At 38.6% G+C, this 25,200-nt stretch overlaps 1 long non-coding RNA gene across 1 annotated transcript in view; it reads left to right on the forward strand.

Annotated features, from left to right (window-relative positions):
• Nucleotides 1–6,923: 6,923 nt before the first annotated feature.
• The window catches only part of LOC139759130 (uncharacterized), a 45,004-nt gene continuing 26,727 nt past the window's right edge, over nt 6,924–25,200 (forward strand). Inside the window, exon 1 of the long non-coding RNA XR_011714996.1 lies at nt 6,924–7,229. This is a non-coding gene — a long non-coding RNA (uncharacterized lncRNA). The remainder of the gene's footprint in view (nt 7,230–25,200) is intronic.

Raw genomic sequence — 25,200 nt, forward strand, 5'->3', positions numbered from 1 at the left:
TACCTTAGTTTTGTGATAAAAACACTACTTCTAATAGCCTTCATCCCACACCATATACTGTCCAAAGAACATATACTGTCCACAGAACATCTCTATTAACCCTATCATATTCCTTCTCCAGGTCCTTCAGTGATACATATTAAACAGGTCTATCTGTTTTCTAGTATTTTTCACGCATATTCTTCAAAGGAAACACCTGATCCACACACCTTGAAGCTATATTGTTCTTCCCCAACCAGATAATCTGTAGATGAAAGAATTGTGGAACCATTCATGATGTCAATACAATGTTAGCCATAATATGTATAAGTAAGACAATGGAATCCTGTCTTAAACCTTATTCTCTGTATTTATTGTTTATATCTGGCAGCAAAATCCTTAAATGTGTTCCTTATAAAGAATTACAATTGCAACATTGCTAATACATCCAGATGAACTATCTGGTAACTTCTTAAACAACATATTCTTAACAATACATAAATTTCTGAAGACTATATTCACATTCCAGACAAAGTAGATGGGGAACTATAGTAAAATTATCACAAGAAATTAAAACTATGAAGATTATTTGTATCGTGAACAAGCATGGAATATACGAAATGACTTCCTTGCAAGACTTGTGTAGGCGATCAGTGCAAAGATGGTTGTCACCTTATTCATTTAATTTGCATACAGCTGGTGATAAATGCTTTATACCTGTGGCAGCTGATTGACCATGAAAATCTGTGCATCAGCAATATTAGTGGGGAAACTTGCTAATACGTGCGAAAATACGGTTATGGTGCAGGGTGCTGTGCAAAATAATTGGTTGGAAAAGTATTTCACTTCCAGTAAAGACCTTTGATCACAGTTTTATTTAATCTTCACCTTCGAGAGGTCATATGGTTATATGAATATAAAAGGGAAAAAGCTGACTATGATATGTAATTTTGAAAAGACAGGAACTCAAAGCGTGCACCTTCGATAGGGTATATAAATTATCTTTCAAGAAATTAGTGGATATTTTACACGAGGATCAATTAAAATCATCATATATTGCCAAGACTCGACCTTCTGTTCCTGAAAGACATTGGCCTAATTCTTTTCTATTGCTCTCATTCCCTAAGGTGCTGCATCATACATTGCTTTTGATGCAGCACAAAAATATTTTATGGACCTAATTTACGATTTTTTAGTTCAACAGCAAAATATCCTTTATTAATGACTATTTCTGAGAACCAATCACTTTCCTCTCTTCCTACACGTACGGATGTAAGGCATGTGTACGTGTAGGAAGAGAGGAAAGTGATTGGTTCTCAGTGAATGTAGGTTTGCGGCAGGGGTGTGTGATGTCTCCATGGTTGTTTAATTTGTTTATGGATGGGGTTGTTAGGGAGGTAAATGCAAGAGTCCTGGAAAGAGGGGCAAGTATGAAGTCTGTTGGGGATGAGAGAGCTTGGGAAGTGAGTCAGTTGTTGTTCGCTGATGATACAGCGCTGGTGGCTGATTCATGTGAGAAACTGCAGAAGCTGGTGACTGAGTTTGGTAAAGTGTGTGGAAGAAGAAAGTTAAGAGTAAATGTGAATAAGAGCAAGGTTATTAGGTACAGTAGGGTTGAGGGTCAAGTCAATTGGGAGGTGAGTTTGAATGGAGAAAAACTGGAGGAAGTGAAGTGTTTTAGATATCTGGGAGTGGATCTGTCAGCGGATGGAACCATGGAAGCGGAAGTGGATCATAGGGTGGGGGAGGGGGCGAAAAATTTGGGAGCCTTGAAAAATGTGTGGAAGTCGAGAACATTATCTCGGAAAGCAAAAATGGGTATGTTTGAAGGAATAGTGGTTCCAACAATGTTGTATGGTTGCGAGGCGTGGGCTATGGATAGAGTTGTGCGCAGGAGGATGGATGTGCTGGAAATGAGATGTTTGAGGACAATGTGTGGTGTGAGGTGGTTTGATCGAGTAAGTAACGTAAGAGTAAGAGAGATGTGTGGAAATAAAAAGAGCGTGGTTGAGAGAGCAGAAGAGGGTGTTTTGAAATGGTTTGGGCACATGGAGAGAATGAATGAGGAAAGATTGACCAAGAGGATATATGTGTCGGAGGTGGAGGGAACGAGGAGAAGAGGGAGACCAAATTGGAGGTGGAAAGATGGAGTGAAAAAGATTTTGTGTGATCGGGGCCTGAACATGCAGGAGGGTGAAAGGAGGGCAAGGAATAGAGTGAATTGGAGCGACGTGGTATACAGGGGTTGACGTGCTGTCAGTGGATTGAATCAAGGCATGTGAAGCGTCTGGGGTAAACCATGGAAAGCTGTGTAGGTATGTATATTTGCGTGTGTGGACGTGTGTATGTACATGTGTATGGGGGGGGGGGGTTGGGCCATTTCTTTCGTCTGTTTCCTTGCGCTACCTCGCAAACGCGGGAGACAGCGACAAAGTATAAAAAAAAAAAAAAAAAAAAAATCTTTTACTACGAAGTATAGGATTGCTCTGGTCTATGCAGATATTTTTGTCATCGTAATAAAAGACCTATTTAAACGTTAAGTAGCCATTTCCCAAAGTTTGTACTTGGGGAAATTAAAAAATAAAACTCATATCGAACCATACTGTAGAACTCTATCACGTCTTTGATTTGATTTTATATGATTTACTTAGTGATAAAAGTATATTTGAATTAATCCATACAATACCGCCGGTGACACAAATCCAGTGGCTCATTTTTTCAAATGCAAACGTCAAATATGTGGCTGATGATGTTTGAAAATGAAAAGCATTGACAGAAACAGACTAGAAAAGTAAAACTACAAGCAGATAAAACTGCTTTTAACTAAAACCAGACATTAGATAATCCTAGACATGTTTCCCTTGCTACTGCTACATTTCCTAGACGTTGCTATTTTTTTTACATCGCTATTATGGACCAACTATATCGGGTACTCAGGCCGTTACCAAAAGTCCAAAGTAAATGCCTTTGAGATTGTACAAAAAAAAAAACGTAAATGACAAGTATTACTCTCCTGTGCATGCTGAACACCCCACTCAAAAGAAAAAAAATGTCCAAAAGTGCATCTCCAGCCCATAGTAGCAAGAATTCAAGCTCTCCCTGGTTGTTAAGATGCTGTAAAGAAGTAGAGGAGGAGCCTTTCAGACGTGAATAGAGTCAGTCCTCGCGGGAGGACACATGTACAACATGGTGAGGGCGGACACAATAGTCCCAGCAGGTGGCTGGGAAGTCTACACCGACCTAAGTGACGGACGACCAGATCTACCAGTTAAGGATAAACGACTAGATCTACCAGTTTAAGGATAAACGACTAGATCTACCAGTTAAGGATTTATCCCTGATCCCACTTGGGCCGCCTCTCCTATTTCTATTAACCTACGATTATTCCTATCACCTACTGGGAAATTCTTTTAAAATCCTTTAAAGTTAAAATTACTATCAAGGGGTAATGTACGATGTATGAAATATAAATGATAAGCCACATTACACTTTAAATTTCAATGGCTCGTCATATATATATATTTTTTCTACAAATATTAAAGAGATCTCCCGCTTTTAACGCCAGAAAAAAATCTGGTCACGTTTAATTGCTTTGCGTCACGTCATGGTTGAGACCGAGGTAGCGTTGCCAACGTGACCTCATACGACCTGGCGGTTAGGGGGTCAGGCAGCGTTTGCAGACCTGAGGTGGGAAGGATAACAACTTGTTGCCCAGCCCATTAGTTTGTTAATGAGTACCTTCCTAACTCAGCCATGAATTAATTAATATTTTAAGTGACATTAACTTTAAACTCTAAAAACTATATACTGGTGAGAAAAAAAAATCGATATACGAAGCATAAGTTTCCTACGTGTTTGAAAGGGCTTGGCCAAACTACCAGTTCGATGGTCAAACTACTGGTCATGACCTTTTTTTTACCTGGTCTTCGCATACACCCGACCGTTAGGTCAACGGTCAGTTACCCGCTGACCTCCGTGGAGGTAAGACGTGCTGCGCGTGTGCTGTGGAAAATATTTCTTTAACTTTATTATCAAAGTTAAGTGAATGTGAAATAAACGATAATAATAATGGTCTTGCAATGGAGTTACATTAATTCGGGCCTCTATAAAGTGCAATAATGGATTTCCCCCGCTAAACAGTGTCAGTGTATTACGGAAAATTGATGGAGCCAATGATACAATTTCAAGACAAAAGGAAATGAATTGTATAACAACTAAGGGAAGTACATATATATATATTGTTACATTTCAGGAAATACAAAATAATTTGAAAACAGTGTACCGTGAATACTGATTTATGATTTGATATGGTAGAAAAGTTTGTAAAAAGTGAGAACAAAAAATATTCGAGTTTAAACAATTATTGGAAAAGAATGAAATTACAGCATTTACTGGGCAATATGGTGAAAATACCGTAGTGTTAAGTTAGTAACTGACGTGTGTAGTATTATAAACGTTGGAAATACATACATTACCAGAATATAATGTAATTACCTCGAATATTTGTGCGATAAATTATGGGATATTATAACCCCCCCTTGTGACTGATGGCTGTCCTGTCGGCGGAAGGTAAGTAACATATTTACAGATTTATTAGCTAGTTTGTTAATTGAGTTTTAGCTTAGGTAAAGTTACGAGACATTTTGACTTCGCTGGAACTACCTTGCTTGTGAAATTTTAAGGCAGACGAAAATGTCAAGCAGTAAGGTACAGTGAACTTAATACTATCTATCTATCTATCTATCTATCTATATATATATATATATATATATATATATATATATATATATATATATATATATATATATATATACCTATTTATCATGTGATCTTGAACCTTTGCTGCCGTAGTGCATATTTTCGTAGATGTGAAAGATGTATGATTTTGAATTATGGGTAATGTATTTATTGATTATGTTAAAAAGAGAATATTATTAATCACGCTTACGGAACACTGTACGTAATTGATTGTTAGGCGCTGGTCAAATTGCATAATCGACAAAGCCATATTAGATGTATTAAGTTTATTTTAGCAAAAAGATTCAAGTATTTTCGAAACGTTACCATTACGATTTTCCACTAATTGTGATATATATATATATATATATATATATATATATATATATATATATATATATATATATATATATATATATATTATAACAAATAAAGACATATTTAGAATAATTTCATGGAAAATACTTATCTTCACGAAATGGGTTGGTATCAAAATTCGAAAATGACTGCCACTTTACTTTTACTGAACTCAGGAACTGCATTTATGCTTGAACAACTTCAATTCTGAGGCCACAGCCTGATCACAAGGGAAGTTTTTTTTTTCGTCAAATTCTTGGCATTTTCCGCCATACCCCAAATTCTTGGCATTTTCCGCCATACTCCAAGTCTCCTAAAATGGAGCTGTGATTTCGTTGCAATCCAAGTATCTTTTTCATATAAAAGCAATTGGAAAGTATTGAATCCATACAGACTATCAACTGTTCATTGCTGGGTAGGAAATATTTCACTTATTTTAAGTAAAAATTAAGCAATCAGTGCGTCAAAACTAATTCAGTTCAATTATCATGTCTCCCTGGAGTTAATTCTTCTGATGAAGGTGCTTCCTCTCAAATTGAGAAGTTAGGGACATTTGAAGTATCATAAATGCCAAACCTTCAAGGCTTCGCTAGTATCAAAAATAAATTTCAAGCAAATACGGTTGAAAGTCTATAATATCTTTTTTTTTTGTAAAGTCTACAATATTCTATTCTTTATTTGTTTGTCGGGTTTAACGACCCATGAGGGAGGTCATTGGGCGTGCAATCATTTTCATTCTATAACTACAAATGCCCTAACTAGGGGTCCTAGAGCAAATATTCCTACAACTTTTATTGTTCATCAAAATAGCTATGGAAATGGTATTCTTTCTTACCCTCTTTATGGGACACGTTAACCTTAAAATTAAACATATAATAAAGACATGAATATTATATTATATATATCGGCGAGCCAGAAGGGTACCAGCTCTGGGGTAACACTATTTCAGATCCAGAGCTGCAGATTAATGGTTCAATAGTGATATATTAAATACCGGCCTCAAAAGCTGCAGATTAATGGTTTAATTTTAATATAATTAACACCAGCCTCAAAAGCTGCAGATTAATGGTTCAATATTAATATATTTAATACCGGCCTCAAAGAGGAAGCAGTCATACCCCAAAGTCGGCCCCCATCCACCTTGCGCGAACGCCTCAGTTATCAGTGAAGAAAACTTCCAGTGAAAAGTATAATGATGATAATAATAAAAAGGTGATAATTGGGCCAGTATTATAATTACAACTTGTATGAATGATATTGACGTAAGCGAGATCATTTCATCATTTTCATCTTGGTAGACATGCCCCGCTCTTGCCTCAAGATCTGGTAGCATTCACGTTAATGTGATTTTGTATATGTCTTATTTCCATCGATTTTGACATTATTGTTATGGCTCCTCGAAATATAGTGTCTTAGTTTGTTATTAACGATTGTTACTTTTGAGCATGCAGTCTATGTAGAGGGAAAAAAACAAAATTTGCAGTTGACATTGTTGCATACATATTTCTGGGCCTGTGAGAGGAAGAGCTGTCTCTCTATTTATCCGTCTTTTTTTAAAGGTCTTTCTGCTGTTAGTGGTAGTCTTCTAAGTCATTTATCGAACTGAAAACTTTGGTATCGAAAATGTTTTATATGTCAGTTTGAACAAGTTTTGGGAGGGCGTTTTTGTTTCTAGCAAAAAGAGGCTTCCAGAATTCAGAAATGAATTATGTGCTTTTAATTACACAAACGTTTTTGGTTTGTGTAATTTGTGAAATTTCTTTTTTAATAATTTACCCCAACCCTTGCTTTTGTATCATACGGAAGTTTTTGATAGAAAATATTAAAAATTCTTCAAAAATCGGAAATGCCTTCAAGGCACTTGTGAATTTTTAGAAGATGGCGGTCGAAATTTGTGCCCAAAATAGTGGAAGGCCTACGCTTAAGTTGTTCGTATCTTGGTAGAAGACAATATACCACTGAAATTACTTAATGACCAGAATGAAGACTCAAAGGTGCAAGTTAGGATGAACATCACCGTAGGCGAGGAGAGGAAGAAACTCATGGCAGATGTGAGGACCTAAGGTGACCCATGATGGACCCAAGGTGTAAACAATTGACCCAAAGTGTAAACAAAGCCATGGGGTCAACTCAGAAGGCAGGAATAGTGTCTGATGGTGAGCATTCTCGTACACGTAGTAATATTGGGTAAAGTCACCTTCCGGGAACATCAGTGAAATAACTTGTGCATATGGAAGGAATGCATGTAAGGAAACTTAACATGTATGTGCATTACATGATACTCAGGGGAGGAGGGGGCTATGGTATTTTTGAAAATGTGGGGTAAAATTAAAGGAAACACTTCATGAAATCAACTAAACCATCAAAAATCTTATCTTGCTTCCCCTAAAAACCTAACAAAAGTTCGCTGGGTGTCTGAAACGGTAATAGTACCCCACGTTGGACTACATTTTCGTTTGTAATTGGAAGAGAAATTAATTGTAGGATGTTATTGCATTCTGTTGTTGGGAAGTTAGTTTGCTAAATGTGCTTATTTCCGCCAGCTGCATGTTGCCAATATGGTGGAGGCAGCATTAAAAGCTCTGTGGTATACTTCGAGTATGACACTGAATGTTTAAGTAAATTTTGTCTTCTTCATGATGTTTTCATAGGTTCTATTACTTTGTTTTAATGTTTCCCTTAATTTAACTGCAGATTTTACCTGAACATTAAAGATCTTTAGTTCTAGGAGGGGAAAAAATTAATGCAAGGAATCTTGCTCCCTTGGTTTTACTTATTTTGATAAGTGTAAAGATACCATGTATGTATTCATTTTCATCCAAGTTATTTCATGGTTCCTATTAATTGGTACTTTACTGGGACAGTGGTTTGAATGAAGGAGTTTTCTCATTTGTGGAATGTGTGGAGAATGGTTCTGTAAGAATTGCATGAAGTGAACCCAAAGCCTACTAGAGTTAGGTTTTGTAATAATTGTTTGAAGAAAACCATGTGATGTGAGACTGGTATGTGTATGAAAGAGAGGATGTAGTCTGTAAGATTGAGAAGGACTTGGATGAGAAGCCGAGCAACCAGCAGATTGATCAAAAAATGACTTAGAGGAATGGAAGGAAGGAGATATTAGAAAGGAACATGATATGCTGGGAATGATAAAGATTTATGTAGGATATTTCAGTGGCAGGGCCTCTGAGAGGGGGTTATTTGGGGTACATTGTACCTGGGCCGGGTGGTCCAAAAATCAAAAGAGCACTCCATTCCACATCCTCTCTCATCTTCCATACCCTTTTTGGCCTTACAGCTCATGGCCTAATACTGTAGTGGATAAGTACTTGATGACCAATGGAGAAGGGAAGGAGGTCTAAAAGAAACTTTGTACCCTCGGATAAAATTCCTCTCAGGTGCCCTGTATAATTTCACTTCACCATAGGTTTTATGCATGATTTATTTACATTATTATCAGATATTTCACTTTTTTATTGTGTTTATATAATTTTTAGATATATACTGTATTCACAATGTTTTGTACATTTACTTATTGCATGATTTTTCATTGATTATTTCTGAAACAGTTTTCATGGCACTCATATTTCCTCTATGTCATAATCAGGATAATTTATTTTTTGTTATGATCAAAATCACATTCTCATGAGAAGAATTCATCAGTCTCTGAATCATTATCTCTCATTAGTGCCCCAGAGAGTATCACTGTTTGATTGGCTGTATCGAGCATGCATGTCTTTTGTGGAAAGTAACTAATGCACCTGCATGGGAGCACTAGTTTCTTACTTTTGTATGGGTAGCTGACAAAACCAGGTTTTTTATGGGGATAATTACAGTTGCTTGTATCATAAGGCATATGTACATACTGAGAATGGATGCCTTACGTGGATGGTTAGGGTCCCCATAACATAAACCTTACAAGTATGATTAGGGTCCTATAGGGGTTAAGGAATTTGTGGGAGAGATCACTTTCTATTGAGGGCAAAGTTAGTTATGTTGGAAGGTATAGTAATCATGACAGTGTTGTATGGATGTAAGTGTTGGGCCATGAATACAAAGGAGGAAGGCGGATATTGGATTGAAATGCCTTAGGACAGTATTTGGTGCGAGGTGCACTGATCTTGTAAGGAATGAGCGTAATTACCTATATGTACAGTAACGGGATAGGGTTCTACACTCATGAGGCCCCATCTTCTGAGTCTTTTGTTCTCTGAGGTATGCTTTTTAAACCTTTGGAAACTGCAAACATTCAGTGTCTCCTTGCTTATAGTGTTCTAGCCATTCATTACTGTAACACCTTTTAAACCATTATTTCTCTGCATCCTTTTTGATTAACTTTGTGTGCGGCTGTCCATCATGGTCATTAGTTACTCTGATGCTGTATCTCTGGAAGAGCTGTTCACTTACTGTTATTCAGCATCTTTGGAAACTTGAAAGCTGTTAAGAGAGAGGTGTGGTTGTAAACTCAGTCTGATTGAGAGAGCTGACTAGGGTGTTCTGAATTGGTTTAGATGCACAGAAAGAATGAATAAAGATAGATGACTAAGAGGAACCTACATTTCAGAATAGAGGGAAAATAGGTGAGGGAAAGGCTTAAGAGATTAAGGGATGGAATGAAGGAGGCATGGGATATTGGAGCCTGAATTTGCAACAGGACAAAAGCCATATATAGGATGAAATAAAGCAAACCAGTCTGATATAATCAGAATATGGGGTGATGAGCTGTCAGTAGGCTGAGCCAGGGCATATAAAATAGTCAGGGTTAACCATGTAAAAAGGGCTTGGCTCTAGGTTTAAAGACACTATGCTGAAGAGTTATAGAGTGGGTGAATGCTATTAGGCAATTGTTGATTTGTTCCTGTTACTATTTAGGCAGGAGACTGCAATTTTGGTGTGAAAAAAAAGATACATTATAATTAACATTATTGTAACTTTTATTACTTACATGAAAATGTTTGTATATACAACCTTCATAGGGAGTTGAGTATCACACCTACCTCTAGACATGATGACTAATCATGTGCAAATATCATCTGATAGTACCATCAGAATGTTATTAAGAACAATCCCTGACATTGTACCATTAACTTTCATGTTAATCTTGTATATCAGTAGGTGACATCAGCATGTCATATAACTGATGAAATATGTGCCCTTATGATGGTATGATACTGAAATTTACACAAGAAAAATATTTTTTTTCTAAATCTAACATTCAGATTTGAACAATATTCAAAAGGACTGTGAATAAATATAAAAGTTACATCAATCACAGTGTCATAAAGCATTGTCCTAGGTAGGAGGAAACTCGTTTTCAGGAAAATTTGGATACTAACAAATATTCTGCATCAAACATACCATTGCAATGAAGCACCATATCATCATCAAAAAAAAAAAGTTTAATTTGAATGAAACTGTGGACCCCTTGGAATGAGACTACTCCTTTTCATCTGTTGATGACATCACTTGATCTAGGTCTAGGCAGAATTTGGGGACACCTGTATATGTATTTTTTTCATAATTACCCTCTTTCCAAAAGCTCTTGCAGCCCAATTTGGGTTGCACTATTTTCATTGGCAGGAAAATATAGACTCCTTTGAAGTGAAAAATTCTTTGATGAGATTATACTTACAATGATACAGCCTTGTCAAAAGGAACTTTTCACTCGAGGTATAATCTTGAGAACACTGAGTCTGGAGAAGGCATATGATAGGGTTGATAGAGATTGTTTTTGGAAGGTCTTAAGAATATACGGTGTGGGAGTGGGAAGAAAGCTGCTAGAAGCAGTAAGAAATTTTTATCAAGGGTGTAAGGCATGTGTACGAGAAAGAACAGAGTGAATGGTTCTCAGTAAAGGATGGTCTGTGACAGGGGAGTGTGATGTAACCATGGTTGTTCATTTTGTTTATGGTTGGGGTGGTGAGGATGGTGAATATGAGAGTCTTGAAAATTGAGAGTAAATGTGAATAAAAGCAAGGCTATTAGGTGTAGCATGATTGAGAAATAGGTTAGTTAGGGTGTGAGTTTGAATGGAGAAAAATTGCAGAATGTGAGATGTTTTATTTACCTGGGAGTGGACATGGCATAATGGAACCATGGAAGTGGACATGGCATAATAGAACCATGGAAGTGGATGTATCATAGGGTGGGAGAGGGGGTGAATGTTCTGGGATTGCTGAAGAATGTGTGGAAGGAGAGAACATTATCTGGGAATGCAAATATGAATGTGTTTGAAGGAATAGCAGCTCCAACAATATGATATGGTTGCTAGGCATGGGCTTTAGATAAGGCTGTGGGGAGGCAGGTGGATGATTTAGAAAAGAAATCCTTGAGAGCAGTATGTGGTGTGAGGTGTTTTGATCGAATAAGTAGTGCAAGCTTTAGGGAGAGCAGAAGAGGATGTGTTGAAATGCTATGAACTTATGGAGAGAATGAGGGAGGAAAAGGTGATGAAGAGGATACAGGTATCAGAAGTGGAGGGAACAAGGAGAATGGGGAGACCAAATTGGAGATGGAAGGATGGAGTTAAAAAGATTTTGAGCATTTAGGCCCTGAACATGCAGGAGGGTGAAAGGCATGCACATGATATAGTGAATTGGAATGGTGTGGTATACTGGGGTTGACCTGATGTCAGTGGACTGATCCAGGGCATGTGAAGTGTCCAGGGTAAACAATGAAAAGGCCCATGGGGTCTGGTTGCGAATAGAGACCTGTGGTTTTGGTGCATTACACATGACAGCTAGAGACTGAGTATGAATGAATGTGTATTTTTGTATAAGATGTTTTCATACATTTTTGCCTTTTATTGTGTGAGATGATTCTAAGAACAGATAAAGAAATTACTTCATTAGCTCACATGCATTCTTTAGGTGTCATGCATAATGCACTGAAACTAGAGCCCCTTATCCTCAACCAATGTTGTGTTCATTAGAGTTTTAGGGATCTTTGCTGAAGTGTGAAATGATTAAGCTTTTTATTTCTGTGTGGGGGTTGGTGGTTTGTTATGGGTTAGTGTCAGTAGGAAGGGCCTACTACTTTTGCAAAGAACTGAGTGCCGAGTCCATTAAAGTGGGAATATTTTGCAACGATTTTTGTTTCATTATGTGGATGTTAAGAGGACATTAACTGATTCTATATCTTGTCCAAATCTGGTACCAGTTGCTTTTTATGGTGTGGTAAGTGAACATCATGTGTGTGTCTTATGTGTTGCCCTGGATTGATGGTGTTCTATTGAGTAGGACGATTGGACATTTAATGTCATGGAAGGTTGCTGGTTGGATTTGTGTCTGTTTGGGGTTAGAAGGGTGAGGACACTAAGGAGACAAAAAAATTAGTGTTTTATAACCTAGGAGATTTTCTTTGCAAAACTTGTTATCAAGATATATTTTTGTATTCAGTCAAAAGATCTGACTGACAAAGTCCTAGTGTTTACATCATGCTAAAGGGAACCTAGCTTGCATTATTTGTATCATTCTCCTTGTAGATATTTCAAAATTTGTTCAACAAGAGAAATATCACAGTAACACCATGAAGAGATTTTTTTTTTTTCTTTTTTTTTTTTTTTTGCCGCTGTCTCCCGCGTTTGCGAGGTAGCGCAAGGAAACAGACGAAAGAAATGGCCCAACCCACCCCCATACACATGTATATACATACATCCACACACGCAAAATATACATACCTACACAGCTTTCCATGGTTTACCCCAGACGCTTCACATGCCCCGATTTAATCCACTGACAGCACGTCAACCCCGGTATACCACATCGCTCCAATTCACTCTATTCCTTGCCCTCCTTTCACCCTCCTGCATGTTCAGGCCCCGATCACACAAAATCTTTTTCACTCCATCTTTCCACCTCCAATTTGGTCTCCCTCTTCTCCTCGTTCCCTCCACCTCCGACACATATATCCTCTTGGTCAATCTTTCCTCACTCATTCTCTCCATGTGCCCAAACCATTTCAAAACACCCTCTTCTGCTCTCTCAACCATGCTCTTTTTATTTCCACACATCTCTCTTACCCTTACATTACTTACTCGATCAAACCACCTCACACCACACATTGTCCTCAAACATCTCATTTCCAGCCCATCCATCCTCCTGCGCACAACTCTATCCATAGCCCACGCCTCGCAACCATACAACATTGTTGGAACCACTATTCCTTCAAACATACTCATTTTTGCTTTCCGAGATAATGTTCTCGACTTCCACACATTCTTCAAGGCTCCCAGAATTTTCGCCCCCTCCCCCACCCTATGATCCACTTCCGCTTCCATGGTTCCATCCGCTGCCAGATCCACTCCCAGATATCTAAAACACTTCACTTCCTCCAGTTTTTCTCCATTCAAACTCACCTCCCAATTGACTTGACCCTCAACCCTACTGTACCTAATAACCTTGCTCTTATTCACATTTACTCTTAACTTTCTTCTTTCACACACTTTACCAAACTCAGTCACCAGCTTCTGCAGTTTCTCACATGAATCAGCCACCAGCGCTGTATCATCAGCGAACAACAACTGACTCACTTCCCAAGCTCTCTCATCCCCAACAGACTTCATACTTGCCCCTCTTTCCAAAACTCTTGCATTCACCTCCCTAACAACCCCATCCATAAACAAATTAAACATCCATGGAGACATCACACACCCCTGCCGCTAACCTACATTCACTGAGAACCAATCACTTTCCTCTCTTCCTACACGTACACATGCCTTACATCCTCGATAAAAACTTTTCACTGCTTCTAACAACTTGCCTCCCACACCATATATTCTTAATACCTTCCACAGAGCATCTCTATCAACTCTATCATATGCCTTCTCCAGATCCATAAATGCTACATACAAATCCATTTGCTTTTCTAAGTATTTCTCACATACATTCTTCAAAGCAAACACCTGATCCACACATCCTCTACCACTTCTGAAACCACACTGCTCTTCCCCAAATGATAAATGATAAATTTGAATATAACAGAAATAGACACCAAGAATGAACTTATTTTGCTTAAAATTGTATCATCTCGTTTTAGGTACAGGTACCACCTAACAATTTTATTGCCATCCTTGCCTTCTGGCATCAATGACAGGAATTGGCTTTCTTTTTTATTATATATGGCATTAACCAGGGATTTATTTTGTCTCGTATTATTGCTGGTCTTGATTTTTATCTTTTAGCTCTTGCCAGATAAACTGAAAACAAGAAAAGCCTCAAATTACTGTTTTATTTACATGTGAAAATATTTGAATAGGAAGTCTGAGCAAAATGCACACGAGAATTTTACTAAAGAAAAGTGTTTGATGGGAATTATAAACAACAGTACCCTGCACCTGTCATATATGCTGTTATTTCACAGGTAAGGGGAGAGGGTAAAACTTTGCTCCAGAAGTATTTTTGGAATGTGAAAGAAAATTGTTGCAGAGGTTGGTAGCTGCATGAAAGATGTAGTCTTTTATACAGCTGCCAAGCGATAGTTGCAACAGGGTTTACTCAAGGGCCTAAAGCTGTTCTAATGTATGTACTGTAAATGGCTTGCTTGATTGGACTGGACTCTTACTCAGCCATGTTTTACAGATGATGCTGAGGCTATTAGAGAAATAAGAATCATGATGACTACATTAGCTTGCAATGGATGATGAGATTCAGTTCTAGTAAGAGTAAAGTAATGAGAATGTGACAAAGTGAAAGATCTTGATGTATGAGAAGTAATTTACTGGAATCTGTGTGTAAAAGAGACCGGAGGGTCATCATTGAGCCTAATTTGTTGCCAGAGCTGCAAATTGTCTGCTGGTAATTATTACATTTGTTGCCATGCATGTGGTTAAGGATTTGTTCGGTAAACTATTCACAACTTATATCAGCCCTATACTGAATTATGCTCTGCAAGCTTGTCACCACTCCTAAAGAAGCACAAAGATCTGATTGAGGGGTTTCATAAAAGAGCAACTAAGATTTACTTGAGAAAGACAGCCAACAGGAGGCCTGATTGGCCCATGGTTGGGCTATCTGGTAAAAAAAATGTTAAGAAAATGTAATTCACTCAGCAGTTTTTTAAGCTATCACCGATTCCCCACTGCTGCACATTAGCCTTCTACTGTCCCTGTTACTGCAGTCATTTATACAGTTTATTTCTGATGTTTTTTCAGAGTATACTTGAATTTGTAAAATATTTATCTGAATTACTTTTGAAGGTATTTATAGTCTTAGCATTCACTATGCCTTACAGTAACTTATTCCAGTGCTTAACACACCAATAGGAAAAGAAGGCTTTCCCACTTCTGTACTGCATCTTTTAGTTTTGGGTTTTATCCCATTTGTCCTTGTAAACGTATTTTCTGGTATTTTGAAAAGATGTTCGTGATTTACATTATCGATCATGTTCAGAATTTTGAGCACTAGTCTACATTTTTATAGGGAGAATCTTTGTTCTTGCTCTAATTTTTCCTTGTCTTTTTATAGTTTGGGGACCAAAACAGGACTGCATATTTAACATGTGGTCTTATTGGAGAATTATAAAGTGAGAATTGTTTCTGGCATCTTTTAATATATGTTCCTGGATATGAAACCTGAACATTTGGTTGCCTTTTTTACTTGCTGCTTGACACTATTTCAGATGGTTGCTAATGACAACTCTAAGGTCCTTTTCTTCATTTGCTTTAGAAAAGAGTTTTTGAATAGTTTGCAGTCATAGTCTTGTCTCCAAAGTGCATAACTTTACACTCGTCTTCATTAAACTTCATTTGCCATCTGTCTGACTGCTATGTTAGTAAGTTATGATCTCTTATTATCATGTTTTGGTCCCATCTGTTCACAGCTATACCTCCTAGTTTATTATTGTCAGCAAATTTGGATATCTTAGATATGAGACCGAGTTCTAGGTCGTTAATTTATATCATGAAAAGAATTGGGCCTAAGACCAACCCCTGTGGCACCCCACTCATTACACATCTAAAGTAAGATGGTACCTTAAGTAAGATGGCTGAGCTACAATGAGATAATGAAATGCTGAGGGCAACAAAGCAGAGGGATGGGAGATGTATTTAAACCAACTGGATGTTGATGACAGGAAACAGTTCTTCAAGAACTGGAGAAAAAGATAGATAGAAATGATGTGAAGAAGTGCTGGTATAGTGTGAGATTGGTAGCTGAATGGGATAAACTAAGGAGATGAATGCTGGCCGTTTACAAAGATCTGAAAGGTTACTGAATGGCTTATAAATTTCAGTAGAACTCTTTCTCCACGCTTTACAAATAGGTAAATAATTCATACACCACCTAATTTATTTTAATACACTACTTTTATAGTTTAAACCTTCCAAGAGGTATTCGTTACTACAAAGAAGGTGGTTAATCAGTTTTAAGTTGGGAATTCCAGTACATAGGAAGGATTAGTGTGAAGAGTAACACTAAAAGAAATGGGGAAATAAGATTTGAATCTCACAAAATGGGTTTTTGCTTGATGCTGATACTTGCATCAGAACAAGGGTGATTTTTCTGGTTTGAACTGTAGACTTTTGTGTAGATATCTTAGTTATGTATGTATGCTAGAAAGACTAATGGCTGTATTAATAGCAGGAAAATAGAATGCTTCAAACCAGAACAAAGAAGAAAAAGAAATTAGGTGAAGAGTAGCTTTAGCCAGTAAATGTTACATTCTGGCTTAACCCATTCACAGGAGCCTACTGTGGATTTTAGGTACCTCCATGTGTGGGGGGGATTTCAGTAGATAAAGGGGTTACTTATTTTGATTTTAGAAATTGGTTGAGTAGTAAAAAATATGACATGTTCTAGTGGCATCCCTGACCTTGCAGAAGAATCAAATCTAGCATATGTGTGAGGGGAAATTCCCATTAGCACTGCCACTCGCATGAGATTACTTATGAGATTTTCCCCTTCTACTTTGTCATGCACTGAATTGCAGCACTGAGTTAATAAGTTATGCCTTCCTTGCTAGAATTGCCTAGACTTGTATGTTATTTGTTGTGGAAGAGGATGGTGGTACAAGGTACAGTGGTAGAATTATGAATATGGATGCTTTTCTCAGGGTTCCCATGCCACCGGGAAAACGGGAAAAACCCGGGAATTTTATTTGAGGTGCTTCCGTCCGGGAAAAGGCCTGGAAAACGCGTAAAATTGAAAATGTCCGGGGAAAACCCTTGAAACGGAAGTTGGGAAAAGGTTACTTCCCTTGGGCCTCATTCGTCCTTCGCTTTCGTACCCTGAATATACTTTATTGCTACATTGCGGCTTTTTTGTGGGGCGAGTTGTATGGTACGAATCGAACTGAAATCCCGGTCTCGATAGTGCTTGCTCACATCTGTTATGGAGTAATGAAAGCAATGGTTAATAATGATCGTGATGGCCAATTTTTTTGAAAAAACGTGCTTGGCATTTGCCAAGTCAACTCTTATTGACTCAGATTGGGTTAAAGTCTTTTTTTCCCAATGCAATATCGTTAAATACAAATACGTTCAAAGATCCTGGAAATATCCTGGAAAAAGCCTTGAATTTTATGTCAGTAAAAGAGTGGGAACCCTGTTTTCAAGCTGGTTAAGATCTTAGAAACAAAAGGAGTAAAAAGGCTTCATGAGTTGTATGAGTAAATGAAGCTGAACCATAGGACATAGGAGGTTGATGTAGAACAAGAAATCTACAAGGTCACTGCTGCCAGTAAGGGTTGTTCATTGCATCAAGGTATGATTCCCACATCTTATGTTAGTAAGAGTGCCATTCAAAGTATTTGCAGTAGGCAAATAAATATTGCTTTCCTTGGGTTCAGTGAACTTCGTTATGAGCAGTATTATTCTGGATGTTTTGATATGGTTGGGACTTCTGGTTATTTTTCGTATTTCTTGAGCACTAAAAAATTCCACCCCCATGCTGTATTCTTTGAAAACTTTTTTTTTTTTTTTTTTTTTTTTTTTATTGAAAAGGGATAGACAAGTTTAAGCTACTACTATAGTGAAACTGATTGTAAAAAGTATTTCCACCATACTTATAGTAAGAAAAACTTCGGGAATCCAGGGGATTAGTTGCCATTTACTGAAAATCCTGAGAAAGTGAAAGCATTAACCAACATTGGAAAATATAATATTTTTGCTGAGGGAAACTTTTTAACAGTGATGAAATGGTACTGATTATCAAGACATCATTATCTTGCTTGTGAGGGACTTACCAAAGCAATTAATAATAATTTTCCTTTAGTTACTGGACTTTAGATAAAGAATTACCTTAAATGTTCAAAATATATTAATCTATTCAAAAATGTGTCTAAATCAGACTCTAAGTCTTGATAGCTATTGAAGGCATTCAGTTCATCAATGAACCCTTTTGGAGAATAGAATGAAGAAATATTTTGGAGACTTCATGTCATTTGCAAAAGATTTTGATTTGACTGAAGTATTACAGCGTTGTTTTTGTTTAGATATATGAGTTAGATTTAGAACTTTGTCAGATTTTCCAGGATTTTTTTCATTGTTGTGTGATTTTAATTATATGTTCCACATTTGTACACAGGTAGTAAATATACAGGTAAACTTTCCTCACAAACACAAGAATGTTTTCAGTGCAACAGATAGTGAACAATAGGAATAAACAAGTATCTGATAATTCTATTCAGAGAAGTTCCTTCACCTTTCCAGTAGCACCGAATACTTTCCATTCTTGGTCATGTGATTTTCTAATAAGGAAAATAGGCATACCTATAAATGATGACTCCCAGGAAAATGTATTAAAGCTTTCTGTACAGAGCTTCAGAAGATAAAGCTTAGGAAGTTTAGTAATCCTGCTTTTAATGACTTGACCACCATAATTTTTTGGGTGGAATTCTGATATAAATAATGGGTTTCAGGTTAACAGAAAGTCCATAGAGAGGGGCCATCTAGTCTTTTCCATAGGTCAAGGCTGCTGAATGGTCTGCATCTACCTTGCCCAAGTGTTAACTTCAGGGCTGTGCAGTTATTCAGCCAGATTTGTAGCACCAAAATAATCTTGAAGGTGTAGCATACATTCTTCTGTGGAATGAGGATGAACTGAATACGTTAGCTAACCATTCCACATCCTCAAGGTCCTCATGGGCAAGGGTTTCTGGATCAAAGTCTCTTACAGAAAATGTTTGGTAGTTGATGAGGAAAGGCTGTGAATTGTTGTTTTTCAGCATATATGTTAAGTAGTGAGTGCAACATTCTAGCTTTGCTACCATGGAAAAATCTCATCATAGGTACTCCAGTCATCCTTCCCTGTCTTTCCTTCATGATGTTGCTGATGAGTGACTAATGATTTTGAAATGATCGTTCTTTTCTGTAATTCAAAGCCTACATAGAATTCAGTACTTCCTGAAATGCTTATTAAAATATGACTGCATTTGATTGTGTACATATGAGGTGCTAGGAGCCATAGTGATAAATCAACAATAAGCCTATTTTGAGCTCAAGCACAAGGAAGTCTCATCTCCACAATGATTTTATCTTCGTAACAAACCTTTGGATTTATGTGTTTTTGATCTAATTTTGAAGGCTATTTAGTCTACTTAGTGTATATATTTTTTCTTAATTGGTAAAGTATAACATAGAAATATCAAAATTCACTCAACACTACATACTATAACCTATAATAATGTTTTTTTTCATACGCATTCACCATTTCCTATGTTAGCGAGGTAGTATTAAGAACAGAGGACTGATTGAAATTATAAATAATCAAAATTTCTAATGTCTGATGTGATTTTGCAAATACTTACTGATATATCTGAAGGCAGTTGGTAGGCAGCCAGCGATCATGTTGGTATATTACCAGTAATACCCACTCTAAGTATCAGGAGGTTTAAGTGACGGCTGCATAGTGAGCCACCACTTCATTGGTTGTCAAGTTGCACTCTTTTAAACCAAGTAGCTAATTTACTTTTTGTCTCACCCAGACGTGGACTACTGACATTCTGTCCAGAAACATACAATCTCTCCTTATCAAACACAACACTTAACTCACACAACTCATTCTTCATAACTAGATTTTTCTGTGGTGAGCACTATGTGCTAACCCTGCCTTTTGGCAAAATGGTAGGAGCAGTAGATAGAAGTAGTAGGTAGGAAAATTTAGGCAGGAGCCTCTGCAAACACTGTGCTAGAGTTGCCCTCTGCCAGTGGCTTGTTATGGGTGAGCACTAAAGGCTAAGAAGTGGCACTGGAGATTGCTAATTTGTGGAGACTATTTCCTGGGTTGCCTGCTTGATGGAGTTCCAGTTGGAACAGGCATCAGAGATATAGACAGATATATAGTAGATAGATATTTGAAGTTATTTGATAGATATTTGATGTTTGAGGACAATATGTGGTGTGAGGTGGTTTGATCGAGTAAGTTATAATAGGGTAAGAGAGATGTGTGGTAACAAAAAGAGTGTGGTTGAGAGAGCAGAAGTGGGTGTTTTGAAATGGTGTGGTCACATGGAGAGAATGAGTGAGGAAAGACTGACCAAGAGGATATATGTGTCAGAGGTGGAGGGAACGAGGAGAAGTGGGAGACCAAATTGGAGATGGAAAGATGGAGTGAAAAAGATTTTGAGTGATCGAGGCCTGAACATGCAGGAGGGTGTAAGGCGTGCAAGGAATAGAGTGAATTGGAACGATGTGGTATACTGGGGTTGATGTGCTGTCAATGGATTGAACCAGGGCATGTGAAGTGTCTGGGGTAAACCATGGAAAGTTCTTTGGGGCCTGGATGTGGAAAGGGAGCTGTGGTTTAGGTGCATTATTACATGACAGCTAGAGACTGAGTGTGAACGAATGGGGCCTTTGTTGTCTTTCCTAGCGCTACCTCGCACACATGAGGGGGGAGGGGGTTGTTATTCCATGTGTGGCTAGGTGGCGATAGGAATGAATAAAGGCAGACAGTATGAATTATGTACATGTGTATATATGTATATGTCTGTGTGCGTATATATATGTATACGTTGAGATGTATAGGTATGTATATTTGCATGTGTGGACGTGTATGTATATACATGTGTATGTGGGTGGGTTGGGCCATTCTTTCGTCTGTTTCCTTGTGCTACCTCGCTAACGCGGGAGACAGCGACAAAGCAAAATTAATAATAAAAAAAAATAAGATATTTGAAGTGCTGACATGCATGTGACTGATGAGTGGGGACTAGAGTGCCAGCAAATTGTTGTCCGGGTCCCTTCCCCACACACGAATATAACACACATTGGCCTCTGTGGTTTAGTAGTTAGTGTTATTAACCATGAGTAAGAAAGCACGGGCTAGGATTTGTTCCCGCATGGGTTTGACTCCAGAGTGTGGCAGTTGGCCTACACCCTACCCAAGTTTTCATCCTTCTGTTAGGGCTATTTGATAAATGGGTACCTGGCTTAGCAGGGAAGTGTATACATGCATACATTCATAGGAGCAAAGACATGGTTATTTTATTATACTTGGTCGCCGTTTCCCGTGTCAGCAAGGTAGTTCCAGGAAACAGATGAAGAAAGACCTATCCACTCATATACATGCACATACACCTACATATACACACATAAACGTATCAACATATACACAAATACATATTCACATTTCCTTGCCTTCATTCATTCCCGGTGCCACCCCGTGTCAGTGAGGTAGTGCCAAGAAAACTGACAGAAAAGCCCACATTAGTTCACTCTCGGTCTCCAGCTTGTCGTGTAATGCACTAAAATCATCGCTTTCTATCCACATCCAGGCCCCACAGATGTTTCAGATTCCTTGGTTTAGTCCATTGACAACACATTAACCCTGGTATACCACATCGTTCCAATTCACTCTATTCCATGCATGCCTCTCACCCTCCTGTATGTTCTGGTCCTGATTGCTCTGAATTTTTTCACTCCATATATATATATATATATATATATATATATATATATATATATATATATATATTTTTATATTATTTTTTTTTATTTTGCTTTGTCGCTGTCTCCCGCGTTTGCGAGGTAGCGCAAGGAAACAGACGAAAGAAATGGCACAACCCACCCCCATACACAATGTACACACACACATGCAAATATACATACCTATACATCTCAATGTACACATATATATACACACAGAGACACATACATATATACCCATGCACACAATTCACACTGCCTGCCCCTATTCATTCCCATTGCCACCTCGCCACACATGGAATACCATCCCCCTCCCCCCTCATGTGTGTGAGGTAGCACTAGGAAAAGACAACAAAGGCCCCATTCGTTCACACTCAGTCTCCAGCTGTCACGCAATAATGCCCGAAACCACAGCTCCCTTTCCACATCCAGGCCCCACACAACTTTCCATGGTTTATCCCAGACGCTTCACATGCCCTGATTCAATCCACTGACAGCACGTCAACCCTTGTATACCACATTGATCCAGTTCACTCTATTCCTTGCCTGCCTTTCACCCTCCTGCATGTTCAGGCCCTGATCACTCAAAATCTTTTTCACTCCATCTTTCCACCTCCAATTTGGTCTCCCACTTCTCCTCGTTCCCTCCACCTCCGACACATATATCCTCTTGGTCAATGTTTCCTCACTCATTCTCTCCATGTGCCCAAACCATTTCAAAACACCCTCTTCGCTCTCTCAACCACGCTCTTTTTATTTCCACACATCTCTCTTACCCTTACATTACTTACTCGATCAAACCACCTCACACCACACATTGTCCTCAAACATCTCATTTCCAGTACATCCACCCTCCTGCGCACAACACACACACACACTCATATATATATATATATATGTGTATGGATGTAAGCAGATGAGGCCTTTCTTCATCTATTTCCTGGTGCTGCCTTGCTGACACAGAGGTGGCAATCAGGGGTCAGAGAGAAGAGAAGAATGTATATGTTATCTTTTTTTTCTTCTTTCATGCATTTTGTTCTGTTACTGGTGGGGTGGAATGGCGTAAGAAATGGATGACGGCAAGCAAGTATGAATATGTACATGTTTATACATGCATATGTATGATTATGTAAGTATATATATATATATATCTCGGAAAGCAAAAATGGGTATGTTTGAGGGAATAGTGGTTCCAACAATGTTGTATGGTTGCGAGGCGTGGGCTATGGATAGAGATGTGCGCAGGAGGATGGATGTGCTGGAAATGAGATGTTTGAGGACAATGTGTGGTGTGAGGTGGTTTGATCGAGTAAGTAATGTAAGGGTAAGAGAGATGTGTGGAAATAAAAAGAGCGTGGTTGAGAGAGCGAAGAGGGTGTTTTGAAATGGTTTGGGCACATGGAGAGAATGAGTGAGGAAACATTGACCAAGAGGATATATGTGTCGGAGGTGGAGGGAACGAGGAGAAGAGGGAGACCAAATTGGAGGTGGAAAGATGGAGTGAAAGAGATTTTGTGTGATCGGGGCCTGAACATGCAGGAGGGTGAAAGGAGGGCAAGGAATAGAGTGAATTGGAGTCATGTGGTACACAGGGGTTGACGTGCTGTCAATGGATTGAATCAAGGCATGTGAAGCGTCTGGGGTAAACCATGGAAAGCTGTGTAGGTATGTATATTTGCGTGTGTGGACGTGTGTATGTACATGTGTATGGGGGGGGTTGGGCCATTTCTTTCGTCTGTTTCCTTGCGCTACCTCGCAAACGCGGGAGACAGCGACAAAGTATAAAAAAAAAAAAAAAAAAAATATATATATATATACATATATATATGTTCCCTGGGGATAGGGGAGAAAGAATACTTCCCACGTATTCCCTGCATGTCGTAGAAGGCGACTAAAAGAGGAGGGAGCGGGGGGCTGGAAATCCTCCTCTCTCGTTTTTTTTTTTAATTTTCCAAAAGAAGGAACAGAGAATTGGGCCAGGTGAGGGTATTCCCTCAAAGGCCCACTCCTCTGTTCTTAACGCTACCTCGCTAATGCGGGAAATGGCGAATAGTTTGAAAGAAAAGAAAAGAAAAGATATATATATATATATATATATATATATATATTCCTATGAGTCCATGGGGAAAATGAAACACGAAAAGTTCCCAAGTGCACTTTCGTGTAATAATCACATTATCAGGGGAGACACAAGAGAGGAATATAACAGTCATTTGATATACATCGAAGAGACGAAGCTAGGACGCCATTTGGTAAACATGTCATTGTTTCATTTTCCCCGTGGACTCATAGGAATATCTTGATCACGCGCAAAATTGTGCTCCTTTCCAATATATATATATATATATATATATATTTTTTTTTTTCAAACTATTCGCCATTTCCCGCATTAGCGAGGTAGCTTTAAGAACAGAGGACTGGGCCTTTGAGGAAATAGCCTCACCTGGCCCCCTTCTCTGTTCCTTCTTTTGGAAAATTGGGAGGTGAGTTTGAATGGAGAAAAACTGGAGGAAGTGAAGTGTTTTAGATATCTGGGAGTGGATCTGGCAGCGGATGGAACCATGGAAGCGGAAGTGGATCATAGGGTGGGGGAGGGGGCGAAAATTTTGGGAGCCTTGAAAAATGTGTGGAAGTCGAGAACATTATCTCGGAAAGCAAAAATGGGTATGTTTGAAGGAATAGTGGTTCCAACAATGTTGTATGGTTGCGAGGCGTGGGCTATGGATAGAGTTGTGCGCAGGAGGATGGATGTGCTGGAAATGAGATGTTTGAGGACAATGTGTGGTGTGAGGTGGTTTGATCGAGTAAGTAACGTAAGGGTAAGAGAGATGTGTGGAAATAAAAAGAGCGTGGTTGAGAGAGCAGAAGAGGGTGTTTTGAAATGGTTTGGGCACATGGAGAGAATGAGTGAGGAAAGATTGACCAAGAGGATATATGTGTCGGAGGTGGAGGGAACGAGGAGAAGAGGGAGACCAAATTGGAGGTGGAAAGATGGAGTGAAAAAGATTTTGTGTGATCGGGGCCTGAACATGCAGGAGGGTGAAAGGAGGGCAAGGAATAGAGTGAATTGGAGCGATGTGGTATACAGGGGTTGACGTGCTGTCAGTGGATTGAATCAAGGCATGTGAAGCGTCTGGGGTAAACCATGGAAAGCTGTGTAGGTATGTATATTTGCGTGTGTGGACGTGTGTATGTACATGTGTATGGGGGGGGGTTGGGCCATTTCTTTCGTCTGTTTCCTTGCGCTACCTCGCAAACGCAGGAGACAG

The sequence above is a fragment of the Panulirus ornatus genome, chromosome 32 (genome assembly GCF_036320965.1).
Source record: "Panulirus ornatus isolate Po-2019 chromosome 32, ASM3632096v1, whole genome shotgun sequence".
Classification (NCBI taxonomy): Eukaryota; Metazoa; Arthropoda; class Malacostraca; order Decapoda; family Palinuridae; genus Panulirus; species Panulirus ornatus.